This window comes from Lathamus discolor, chromosome 11, assembly GCF_037157495.1.
Source record: "Lathamus discolor isolate bLatDis1 chromosome 11, bLatDis1.hap1, whole genome shotgun sequence".
NCBI lineage: Eukaryota > Metazoa > Chordata > Aves > Psittaciformes > Psittacidae > Lathamus > Lathamus discolor.
In genome coordinates this window covers 11,430,212-11,443,205 of record NC_088894.1, presented here as the reverse complement: position 1 = coordinate 11,443,205, position 12,994 = coordinate 11,430,212, and the positions used below count along the sequence as shown (strand labels likewise).

At 40.1% G+C, this 12,994-nt stretch overlaps 1 protein-coding gene across 2 annotated transcripts in view; it reads right to left on the bottom strand.

Moving 5' to 3' along the window:
• The window catches only part of CDH4 (cadherin 4), a 459,553-nt gene that overhangs the window by 164,275 nt on the left and 282,284 nt on the right, over positions 1 to 12,994 (bottom strand). The gene's annotated exons all lie outside the window — the stretch shown is intronic.

Below are 12,994 nucleotides of genomic sequence, written 5' to 3'. Positions count from 1 at the left end.
CTAAGCCCCTGCAAGATCAGTACACCGCTATTCAATATTTAGATGTTTTTCCTAAAACATGCTCACTTAAATGTATAATGAACAAGGAAACAGCATCATGATGTGGCAGTAGGAGATTTTCTGGGATATTCAGCACACTGGTAGGCACTGTTGACTTCATCCTTCCTACGGGATGCAATATGCTATATCCGATAAAGTTTTCATCTAAAAAGGGTTCTATCACCAGAAAGATATCTTTTCTGAACACTGATGAAAACAATGTTATCTAAAGAAGAGACCCAGAAATGAATGTCAACATGGAATAGGAATACCAGACATGAGCGACACAAAAAAGTGGATATCCCCCCCTCCCTTTTTTTTTTTTAATTGGCTTGTGATTCCCAAATGGGGATCCTTTGAGAGCAGGTATTTGGATCAGTTTGTATAATTGGGAAGTGAGCGTGGGGACAGATTATGAAAGGATGGTCAAATAATTTGTGCTCTGCTGAGTTTACACAGTGGAATGAGTCTGAACTAAAGACAGACTTGAGAATTAACACAAATCCCAAAGCTCCATGTATACTGAAATAATTAGTGTCAGCTCAGCAAGGCAGTACCAGCCTTTTTAGTCTTTCTGAAATACTTGCTGGCAGGTGACTAGACAGTGACTAGCTTGCTTGTCACTCTTGATGATGTTTTCCTACATTAGAATAAATCATCAACATGACTCTGAATTTGGTATGTAGAATTTCAAAAGCGTCTTGCAACAACAATTTTTTCTTTGAAACAACAGTTCTTTTTTATCTTCATTTGTTGACAATGCATTCTCATGACCTTAATTTCTCTGGTGTTGTTTAAATACGTTGTACATGTTTTCTGCTGTTTAAAAGCTGTGAGACAAATGCAGTAACAAAGTCTGGTGAGTATAAATGCCAGCACTATTCAGATCTCTGACTGAAACATCCAAGAACATCTCTGGAATAACAGCAGTGACTGACCATGAACCCCAGAAAACACTCCTGTACTTCTGACTTTGCAAGGCTCTCAAGTTCAACTCAAAAGCAGAATGCGACATCAAATTAAATGAATTACAAAATACAGCTTCCAATTCTGTTTTTGCTGAATAACAGTTTTCACTGAGAGGAAAAACTGCTCCTTCTTTCATGGTTTTACTGGTCAGATGCTTTCCAGAATCTCAGACAGACATTTTCAAAAGATTAAATATTCCTCTACCTTTTGTAGTGTCATCGGAACACAATCTGTGCAAAGCTCTTCTCACAATAAAATCAAGCACTTCTAGTGCTACTGCTTTAGGGCAGTTTTGATCCAGTTGCTTTTCTGAGGTGCCATCACCTCTTACGTGTGGTCAAAGGATGATGGGCATTTGCAGCAAAAGAGAACCCAGTCTATGAATCACATGCCCAGTGTGTTACATTACACTCCATTATTAATAATGGAGATAATAAATATATTAAATCCACTCACCATGCTGAAAATTACACAGTGACATTTGTAATACATTACAAAAGGATCAAACACCAAACATGGAACATGTGAGCATGGTCTTTGGCAATTCACAGACAATTAAATGAGGATATCAAATATCAGGTAATTCAGTAATTATGCCTGTCTATTACTTTGGGACACTGATAAGCCAGAATTAAAAAAAAACAAGAACAGATGAAAACCTTCAAGTTCAAGGAGAAAGTGATTACAAAGCATGTGATGAATTGAAACAACAGGAGAAAACACCATGCTGGGATGTAAATTTGTTATGAAAATTTGGATTCAGTATAATCTCATGACTTAGTATTCACATTAGGGCAGAATTTTTTATGGCTTAACTTGCTAGCTGTATTAATGAAAGCCTACATTCTGGAAACTTGCCTTTGAGTTGTCCAGTGCTCCCTCCAATGGGCTTGTAAGCCCATAACTGCGATGTATGCACAATGCCAATATGGGCAAATTATAATGCAGCCATTGGACCTTTTGCTAACAAAATGCTCCTTTCTCTGAAAAGCTCAACTACAATATTTGTACAGTATCGGGCAGTTGTGGGACAGGGGAAGTCTCTCAGAAGCCATCCTCCCCAAGTTCGATCAAGACTGATGAGCTGAGGATTAACAGCAGTACAGCGACGTAGAATCTACCCTACAATTGCCTTGACACTCTTTCAGATTTTCTGGGGCTATCAGTTAGAGTCAATTAAAACCCAACTAAAGTCAACCAGAAACCTTTCACTGAGATGACAGGTCAAGCTTTCAGATAGCAATGTGAGGCTGAAGGAGGCATAGTCTCATCTGTAAGGATTATGCAAAGATCCTTGTTTTTAAAGGTTGGTCCACAGAAGATGTAGGGCTTTCTCAAAGTCTATGCCAGTAACTTCAATTGCACCTTACAGGAGTAAGTTCCAATTCCTTTTCAGTCCAGCACTGCATTTAATGATGGAGAATACAACCTGCTGCATTTGGAAGATGTACGTAGATAAACCCTTAGGGACTGTCAGACTTTAAAGCCAAACAGATTTAGGAAATCTTACTCCAAACTGGTGAGGTTGTATTGTTTTCCAACTAGTTCTATTTATGTCATGGCACTGAGACCTCAGGAAGATTCCTTGTCTGCATTTAGCACTGGCAATAAAAGAGAAGTCAGAATAACCATCCAGCTAGCCAGTGTTAGTCCATGGCTTGTCAGCCTTTCATTTGCTGGGAGACTTGGACCAAATTCAATCCTTACTCACAGAGAGGTCAAAAAATAATTCACTGAAAGAACAGGACACTCAGGACCCCTATAGCCCCTCAAGCCCTATCCTGCTCATGCAAGTCACTGAATTTTCACTAGTCCACAAATAAAACCAGTGAGTGTGAAGAAATACCAGCTTTCACCTTCCGCTACACTTAGCAGTAGCCAGTCTCGCCAGCTGGCACGTCTCCCTTCCCAGCCAACCTGCCTTTGATATCCGTCAGCCTCTGGCTACAGAGACATCTGGAAGTTATTATCCAGCAGAGCGTATCACAAACCCATTTACATAATATAATATCATACTTTGTGTTCCTGCTTAGCTGAACATTTTGGATCACTCTAATGTTTGGGTAAATAAACCACCATTCTCTGCATATAAATAACAGTGCATTTTAGGGTATGTTTGTTGGAGATTATTAATTTTATAGGGCTCAACCTGCAAAACAAAATGGTTTACACTTAGCACTAAAATATATTATTCTTGCACTTGGAGTAAAAAGTACTTGCAATCCGAGGAGAGGTAATAAGGCTTTTATTTCCAAAGTTTCAAAATTATTTCCGATTTAACCCATGTCTTATTTATAAGCCCATCTTATTATTTTCATAGTCTCTTTAACACCTCCCACTAGACATTCTTCAGAAAAGAAATAATACTTGGCTTGCTTTGTTCCCAGTGTCACACCTAAGGTTTAACTGAGCCAACTTGTTTTTAATATATTTTCATCGATACAAGGGGATACAAAGCCCCCTTTTAGTCCATTGCTCAAACAATTTTCCCTTCATCTCCTGTATCAATACCCATTTTGAAAACTGGTACCATTTTCTACAAAGGAAAAAAAAAATCTATTTAAAAATATTTAATCTGAAACATTTTTGCTTGTTTCCATGGTAGCTGTGGAAAAGACAGGAGAAAATGGTATTTACCAAACAGAAAATAAGTCAATGAAAATATAGCTTAGTTCTTTAACAAAAGGAACATGAGAACGCCACAAAATAAACATTTGCATGAATTCTCTTCTAAGGAGACAACATTTTGCTGACATCAGGGATGGCAGTGGAGGACGAATGAGCCCTTTTTTTCCCAAAATGCACTATTTCCCCAGTTTTTGATCTTTTAGCAGAGAGAGATATTTCATTTTGTGTTCTCGCACAGTATAATGAAAGGGTTGGAGAACAAACAGCAAATGTATTTATGTTAGGGTAATTGATTCTTTTTTATTTAGGTCATTGCTGAATTTGACAATGTTGTAGACAGGAAGAAAGTAGTTTTAAGATCAGACTTTTTGTTTCAGACTTTCATTTATTGCAGCCATTCTATGTGAAGGTATTCTTTAGGAACTGCACAGGTAAGGAATCCATAATCTGTTTTTTTCCTTATCCACCTTCTAGAAACCTGTTATGACTAGCTGTATTAGCTCTATTTACTGATAGTTGTAAGCTGTGGTAAATTTAATCAAAGATAGCTTCATGTCACGTCCCATTACCATCATGGCATAAATTGCTGTTCATGAGTGATTTGTGTCAAAGTGCTCTGAAAACTACTGTTTTAGCAGCAAGATGTTCCAATGTGCACAGTTCTTCAGCGGGGGTATTAAATTAATGTGTTTGCAGAGAAGCCACTAATTGACAATGAGACGTGATTCTGGCAGTAGATTTCCACTTTAAAGATAATGAACAGTGTTCAGATACAGAGAAGAGCCCCCTCTGCTTCTAAAACTATACTAATAATTTCTCGTATAAACAGAACAGAGGCAACCAATCCTGACAGGATATCTCAAGTGCCAAAACAAGCTGTTTGAACATCACGACTTGCAAAAGCAAACAGTGGAATCGCAGTGTTTGTGACCTTTATCAAATCTAGCTATGTACAGCCAGGAACGGTATGTTTGGTTAGGAACTCATTAAACAAAATTACCTCTCCATTTATAGAAACCATACAAGTACAGTATAAACCATTTTAATTAAATCAGCTAGTTAAGCAAAAATTCATTACTTCTTTTTTTTTTTTTTTTTTTTTTTTTTATCAGCTAGCAGTGGGGCTGCATAGAGCAGTTCACATTAGAGTCAATTAGTAAGAAAAATTGTCAGATTTGGCAAGTGCGTGAGCTTCCAGAGCACATTAGCTGACGGGGAAGAAAAAGTTTGCCTAAAATCTCAGAGTTACTGCCCCCAGAGGAGGAGAATGAGCCACGTAAAATGCACACACATGCATCAGCCACGCCAAAGGCCTGTTACTCCCAAGGAGTCTGTGTCAAAGCCGAGCAACTGCCTTTATGTGCTCTCTTCCTCGAGAGCTGAAAAATGAGGCATGCATGCAAATTTGAGGTTGTTGGGTACCTGTCTGGCTCTGCAGGCTTTGGACAATTTTATCCGATACAGCTAATACAATGTGATCAGTGTGACTGAGGAATAAAAACGTTCCTTCCTGCTATAAGGATCCAAAGCAAGGAAAAAGCTGAAGAAGAATAACGGGTAAAACCAGTTAATTTTAAACCAGTTATTTTTAAATAGGGAGAACACAACACTCTGGCTTGTAGCTCAGGCAGAAGAACATCCTTTCTTTGCAAAAGATGCAGCAAGACCCTTAGTGGGCAACTGTAACTAAAGACTGGACTCCAGATTAAAGAGACGTCTGCTAAAGTTACCATAGAAAACTATCATTAAAAAAAACCCCCAAAATATAATTTATTCACTTTGATCAGAAAAACTAACAAGGTTCATGGCCCAAATAAGGACCTTGTAGCCACAGAGTGCAGCTTTCCCCTTGAGCCAGAACATGGCTTTTCAGGTGGCTGCTGCCCATGTGACCCACTGGGACAGAAGAAACTGATTTTCCAGTACAACTTAACTGAAATTCAGAAATCACCTGAACTCACCCACACCTTCTTTTTGCCTAAACATTTGGTGAATTATCACTGTTTTAAGTTGAAATCTGCTAAGGCATGAGCACACCTCAATACGCTTTGCTTTAGTACTAGCAGAACAGCACGCTCATGTTCATTACTGAGCAGACATGAAATGTGAAAGATGCCTCTAAGGCAAGGGAAGTTTTGGCTGGGGTGGAGAGGCAGAGCTGCGTTGAAACTCCTTCTGTGGTATGCATGCTGCAGTGATGATCAGAGGTCTCTGCTGGACCACGCACTGCTTTCAAGATTTCAAGTGATGCTCTCCCTCTTCCATTCTGTGGAAGAATCACATACCAAAGCAGGTACATAAGAAATCCATCGGCCTTTGGTGGAATCTTTTATGGTTCCCACAGGTTTCAAGCACCTGTTATACCTTTCTTGTCATCGTCAGGCTCTGATTATCACAAGAGCCTTCAATGAACAGGAGAAGATGACATCATCTGCAAAGCACAGCTCTTGATGCACTTTCATTTTAAGGCTTGAACATCTTATCCCAACACAAAAAGTTCTGATGAGACTGTTTGCTTGTATAGCTCCAAACATCAACTTGACCTTTTCACATCCCCTTTGTAAGATCTAATCTCACAGTGCTTCTTCGGTAGGATTGTTTAAGAAACATCTAAATTACTGTTGTACTCTACCTTCTAGTGTTTACAAGAAGACACTTCTATCGTCAAGTTAATGTCATTCTCATAATTGGAAGAAGAAACACAATGGCTTCAGAACTACAAGTACTTCTCAAGAGCATGGCTATTAAATTACAGCATACTACATAGTTATTACCTTTTCCAACATCTATAGGACAGCAATAAAGGTAATAGGTCTTGTCATATACTATACAGTAAACCCCACTACCCCAGCTTGATATTACTTCTCTCATTCTGCATGTATCTTTCGAGAAAAATGTGTGCAGTATCTGGGCTAGAAAGCTGAGTTCTTCCTCCTAGGTAAAACTTCTAAGAAGTAATGCAAAAATTGTTCCAAAACACATTTCTTTTGCTTCTAGAACTCTGCCTGCTACAACTGTTCTTCATCACAGAAAGGAGAGGGAGCAAATCCACCGCTTAACAAGCCTGTGAGAAATTCTAATCTCATTTTATTTTTCTAAAGCCATGAGGTTCAGAAGATAGATGAATTAAAATAATCATAATGAATCAAATGTAAAAATATTCCCTCTCTTCATAATGTTTGCAAGGAAAAAGATCATAAGAGATTTAAGAGATCACAAGCACCACTGCTACTTTAGCACAAAGCAAAGTAATTCATTCTAGTACTTGTCTCCCCAGTGCTTGTGTGTGAGTTTGCCCTTTCAAGTTATCCTTTGGTTATTTCAAGAGGCTCTTGAGAAAAGGCTGTTCTTCTTTTAATTCCCCAATTCTAGAGTGCACCTAAGCAAACGCTTAAACCTGAACATGTGAATGCATTCAATTTATCTCCATTTGCATGATGACATTTAAGCGTGTATTTAAATACGTCACTGGATGGAGACAGGGTTTGATATACCTCCTCTTCACTGGTGGCAATGACATGCAGCTGAGGACACTGGCCTCTGCCTGGCCCTCCTCATTCAAACCACGTCCAGTAAGCAAGGACCTAGCCTTCAGAAGCTGGGAGGAACCAAAGCCCTTTTTCACCCTCAGCTTCTAACTACCAAGCTGTCTCAGCTTGCTGGGCTACAGAAAAAGACAAGTGGGTGCTCACAGCCCCTAATAAAAAGGTTTATTTTAATGGATGTGCCTGCATGAAGCAATTTTTGTCTTCACTCAAATTCATGTTTAGACACAACCGTCAGTGGATAACCACAGCAGTGAAGGTTTCTCTAGGAAATTCAGTCCGAAATATTTTTTGGAAGTGGCAGTCAGACTTCAGCAGTTAACAACAAAGAACGTGAAACCAGAGGTCAAAGGCTTTGATCTCACAAGGGCAAGGCACACATCACAGGCAGGCAGTACGCAGCAGTCCACGGGTTTTGTTTTATCAGAAAAAAAGCTTATTTCCACATAGGCAGTTCAATCCTCAGGACTTCCTTTTGTGTGAAGGAAGACAGATTCGGAGTGAATTTCACTTACAGATGATCTTTCTAGTACAGCTTTGAGCCTGACCCTTGGTAAGATGCTGACTATTAAAGAACTAAATGCAGCAAGTGCAGTGCTTGGAAACTTCCTATAGTGGGCTGATTTTCCAAGGCAATGAGCACCTGTATGTCAGATCTTATCTTGGCTTCACTGCAAGGCAATGTGATTCAACACACCTGAAAATCAGGCCAAGTATTTCATGTGTTTTCACAAACATCACTTTCATCTCATGTGATGATTAAATGCTAGATGCTCAAATTCACTTAAGCGTGAGGTCAGACAAGTTCACCTGAAACATCTTCATTAGACTCCCACAATTAACATCAGCAGTCTCACTGGTAATTATAGGATATTAATTTATTAGTCATCAGCTTTCTCATCTTTTCCACTGATCTGATTTGTTAAACCCCCAAACAATGTCTCACAAGCTACCTAAAGGAAACAGAAAGCTCTGTATCTACTCTCACTGACTGTGATCAGTTCAGGCCTTGTTTCGCTGATGAGGATACAGAAATAAAACTGATGCCGGCTCCTGTTTTACTGGGCTTAGCTACTGTCTTGGATCCCCCCCAGAGGCAGTCAAACAGGACAGCCCCAGAATAATGACCCAGTACTTCTGCATATAAATATGGGCAAAAAAAGGCAGGATGACAAATACAGTCTCAATTCTTCAGCTTCTCTCCAGGGATAACACAGGTTGATGGGGTGAACTCCATCCCTCCGATGACACATGTAATATCTCATCCCAATGCAGGGGAAGGAAGGAAAGGGAACAAATGCAGCATCTCTTTTTCCTGTTTCTTCCAGGTGCACCCACTTGAGAGCATAAGGAGGACCAGGAGCCCAGGAAGCACAGCTCTCACTTTAGCTGTCATTTTCTTCCATCAATGGAAGGCTACATCTTCATTGCTCCCAGGCCTTGTGCGGAGAGAGCATCCTGGCTAGCACAATAACTGAGGTCATAAACAAGATCAGTGCTGAATAAGCCTTTCCTTGCCCAGAGACCTTTGTATTTGTGATCAGCAATAAAAGGCTGTACTGGAATTTAAAATCTCAGCCAGGTAAAATGTCAGAGATGATTATTTAAAGGCTTTAAATAAAAACAAACTCTGGCTGTAAGAATCAGCTTTTTCACATTCATATTGTATGGCTGTGGACTCATACTTGGGTTATGAAAGGAGCCCAAAATAAAATGAGATGTAATAAAACACAAGCTGAGCTTAAGCAAGGATTGATTTCTGACAGCAGTTCCGAGTGTTTTAAACAGTAACTGTATACCCGCATATTTGCAAGATATTAATTGCACAATTCCCAGTGATTTAACGTTGCAGGAATTTACATACTTCAATGCTCAGGACTTCAGAAACTAAGACAATGAGAAACTTCAGTTGACATAAACATGATTCAAAGAAAAGAATGTGTTTTTTTCTAAAATAAGTCACTGGCAGCAGACGACTGACATCCTACATGTGCTGAGTATACCCTGTATCTCCAAGCTCTTTCACTGTGAGTTCCTTTCTATGCTGCATTTCTATGATCCTGGTTTTAACTCACAAGATGGGAACTACAGAAAATAGATAAATAAGAAAACCTGTCAGATATGCCTTAACCCACTTAGACACATACAAGCACTGAAAAATAAAGAAAATATCAATACAAAAGAGTGGGCCAGAACTTCAGATGGGAAGACCCAACACAGGGAGCAGAGGACATCTGTTAGTGAGGGGCGATGTGGAGGAGCTCAGACTGTAGCACAAATGGGTGTATACCTATCCAAGTACTTAGGAAGACTTGAGCTTCTGCAACTAAGAGGCAGAGGACATTCTGAAGACCAAAATCTTCATCAATGTCACTGTTCACAAACATAATCTTAATTTTTAGACTTTTGGTTGAATCAATATCCGGTTGTTCAAAATAACAGCATGCACTCTTTGAAAAGAAGACATTGCACTGATAATTCCAGCTAAGTAAAGCCTGGCTTTACCTTGTTTTCGTCTGGAACATTATCCCACTCAAGATTATCTTTTATAAATGCTGACACAAGCTACAGGGGCTTTATATTATTTCATAAAAAAATCTTTTTTCTTTTCTTTCTCCTCTTCTTTCCAAATTATACCCACAGGTCCAACTGATACTTTCAATTGCAACAACAGGCAGCCAGACAAGAACAGTACAAGAAACTTTATCTTAAGTATTTATTGTTATGCCAGAATATCACTCAGTTTCCTCTAGGGTAATTCAGCACTCCTGTGGGAAATATGTGACCTCATTTGCATTTTCTAATTGAATTGCTATCAGGTTTCCTGCAAGACTGAACAAAAAAAGTTCCCAGAGTTACTAACATCACTTGTATTAACCAGAAAAAAAGTTTATGTTCAAGTGCTTGCTGGGGAGGAGGGAAAACTGTATGCTTCATGTATCATAAAATACCTTCAAAGAATATTCACCTTCTTTGCTATCATTTCCTCCTACTAGCATTAAACTTTAACATAGTAGTTAGACTTCTTTCATTACAGAGGTTGCCACTGAAAATGTGCAGGTCTGCCCAGGTTATACAGTCAGCTTTAGCAGTTAGCACATTTATAAGGCCAACACTATGAAGGAGGGGAAGCTGCTGTCATACTGGGTCACTCACCATTAAAATGTCAGCTTGTGTGAGAGTAACAGCACAGTTGTGGGAGCTCCTATGCAGGTATCAACACCAAACCCTCTGATTTTGCAATGACAGCAATGATGATTATCCCCACAGGAGCCACCTGAAAGCATGCTGGCCACCACCAAAGCTCTCCCAGCTCATTATGGACATTTCCAGTCTTACACAATGTGATGATGAAGGATCACAAATCCAGAGGCTCATGTATTGAGGGGTTTGTCCTCTGTGCTCTCCTGGGAAGTAGACCACTGACTCCACTTTGAAAGCAGGCTACAGGAGACTGGGTTTGCCCCCCCCAGAACACACCAGGAATTTGCAGCAGAGCAGGGACCTCACTTCTGGTCCCCCAGGACCTCAGCCAGTATCCCAACAATGTTGACTTCTATAACATTTATTCTGTATTAACCTTCATAATGAATCAAATGTCTAATAATTGCTGTTCCAGGAGAGCTAATCATTTTCTCATGAAGCTTTAATCCATGGATAATAATGAACTGGATTCTGATTTATCCTTTTAGATGGGATTCAGAGGGCTAGCACACAGTAGGGCTGCTCTAGCTGAGGGCCATCAGTCATGGAGAAGCCTACAGGAGCACAGAGGATGGCGAGCAAGGCAAAGGACTTGTTTGTGCTGCTGGTGCCAGCAGACAGGGATCAGCAGGTGCACTAAGGCAAATTTCATGCCAATTATTTTTAACGGCTGGGAACTGTTGAGCATTTTCACAAAATCAGTCACAAATTTACAAAGTGAAATGGAAATGGAGACGTGTGCCAAAACAGAGAGATGGTCTCTCTCAATCTCCCACATCACCTCTGCCCTTCTCTCCCGTGTTTGCCGTCTACACATCCTGAATATAACACAACACTCTAAAATGTCTTTTAAACAACTATGTATGGAGTCATTACACTATACAAAACCAAATGTGAAATCCGTTTCTAGTAAAAGCCATGACTATATAAGGGTCATGGTCTGAAACATATTGAACTGGATATTGTAAGGTTTTGATGCTTTTTTTTAGCATAAACACTATTATTTTTTAAAGTAATCTCATAACCATATTTATTTCTTTAGTAAACAAAGGATTATTGTGCTTGTGGAAAGCAGCAGCATTTAAATAAAACACAAGTCAGATGCCTGCCATAGGGACCCAAAACTAAACTGCTTATGACCTTGTCATTAGTCTTGTTTTTCCATATTTTTCCAGCCTGAAACTATACACTAATAAGGCTTTTAGAAAGGAGGGATATGAATTTTAAAAAGCTTAGTTCTTCCTATTTTCAACAGAAGAAGAGTTCAGCTTATGTTAGCATTAGATCAGTTTCAGACCAAATATTTTGCTGAAACAGAATTGTGTGCTTATTCAGTTTTCTTTTTGCTACACTGAGGAGGAATTTAAAGCGGTAGATAAGAGATCTTACTTTGCTCCTGCAATATTTAATTACTTTTAGAAGAAAGCAGTATTTCTTTGGTTAGTAAATGGTAAATTCAGTTGACATAATATACAGGGCTTAATTATATCTTACAAAAGCCAGAGCCTTACTGAAGAGCAGCAGAAGTGTGCTTATATGACTCTAAGCCATTCAAAACCTCAGAGGTCAGCCCACTGGGCTACTGGTAGATTTAAGTTTCCCTAAGTCTTTTCCTTCTTGTCTCACATGCGGCAAAAGTCCTCCCAAATGGCACAGATGCACACGGCACCGTTCTGATAATACAGCACAGAAAGTCTCTCCCTCTTTCCCCATCTTTTCTTGTCCTGCCCTCTCTGCCCAAGCACTGCAGAAAAGCAGAAAGGAGAATTGAGTCTTGCTATTTTGACACCTACTGTGGTTTATTAATCACAACTACAGCCATGGACAAGTGACCTTGCCTGTCCCTGAACTAGCCATGGCTGTAAGCCAGGACACACACCTTCATTCTTGCTTCGCAGGTCTTCAAGATCCAGCACTAAATCAGGCTCTTCAAAACCAATTTCCTGCCAAATCCTGCTTAAATGCAACTGCCCAGCCATCACAGAACTGGTCTTTTTTTCTGAGTAAGCACCAGACAATGTAACTGTGTTTACTCAGTGTAGTACAGAATCTTCAGCCTGGACTAACACTGAAAAGGAAGGAGGAGAAAATGAAAAGGTGAGCTGCTGCTGCCAAAGATGATATGGAAGAGGTGGGACAGAGACACCTACTCAAGGAGCAGACCAGAAGAAATGTGTCTTCCTGGAGCACTCCCCAATTACAATGGCATGTGCAGCCCACCCCTGTGCTTAACTGAAGCAATACTGCTCTCAGATTGCCAGGCAGGGCAGATCCTTCCTGCTCTTCAGCTACATATGTGAAACTAAGAATAAAAGAAAGCTCCTGTAACCATGTGTCTGAAATACTGAAGGGTCCTGGCTTTTCACTCATCAGCTGTGGGAAAGGGAAGATGCTGGCAGTGAATGGAGGGAACGTTTGGCACTGCGGTGCCATGTTCTGCTTCACTGCCCGGCTGGCCCATACTCCACGTTGAGCATATGTCCCTTATCAGGCAGCAGCAACGCTCCCTGTCCTTGCTGCACGGGAACAGAACAACCCCAAATCTCCCTTCTGGAAGCACCCCCCTCCCCACTGCAAGCTGCAGGGCCATGCAGATGGCTCACAGAGAA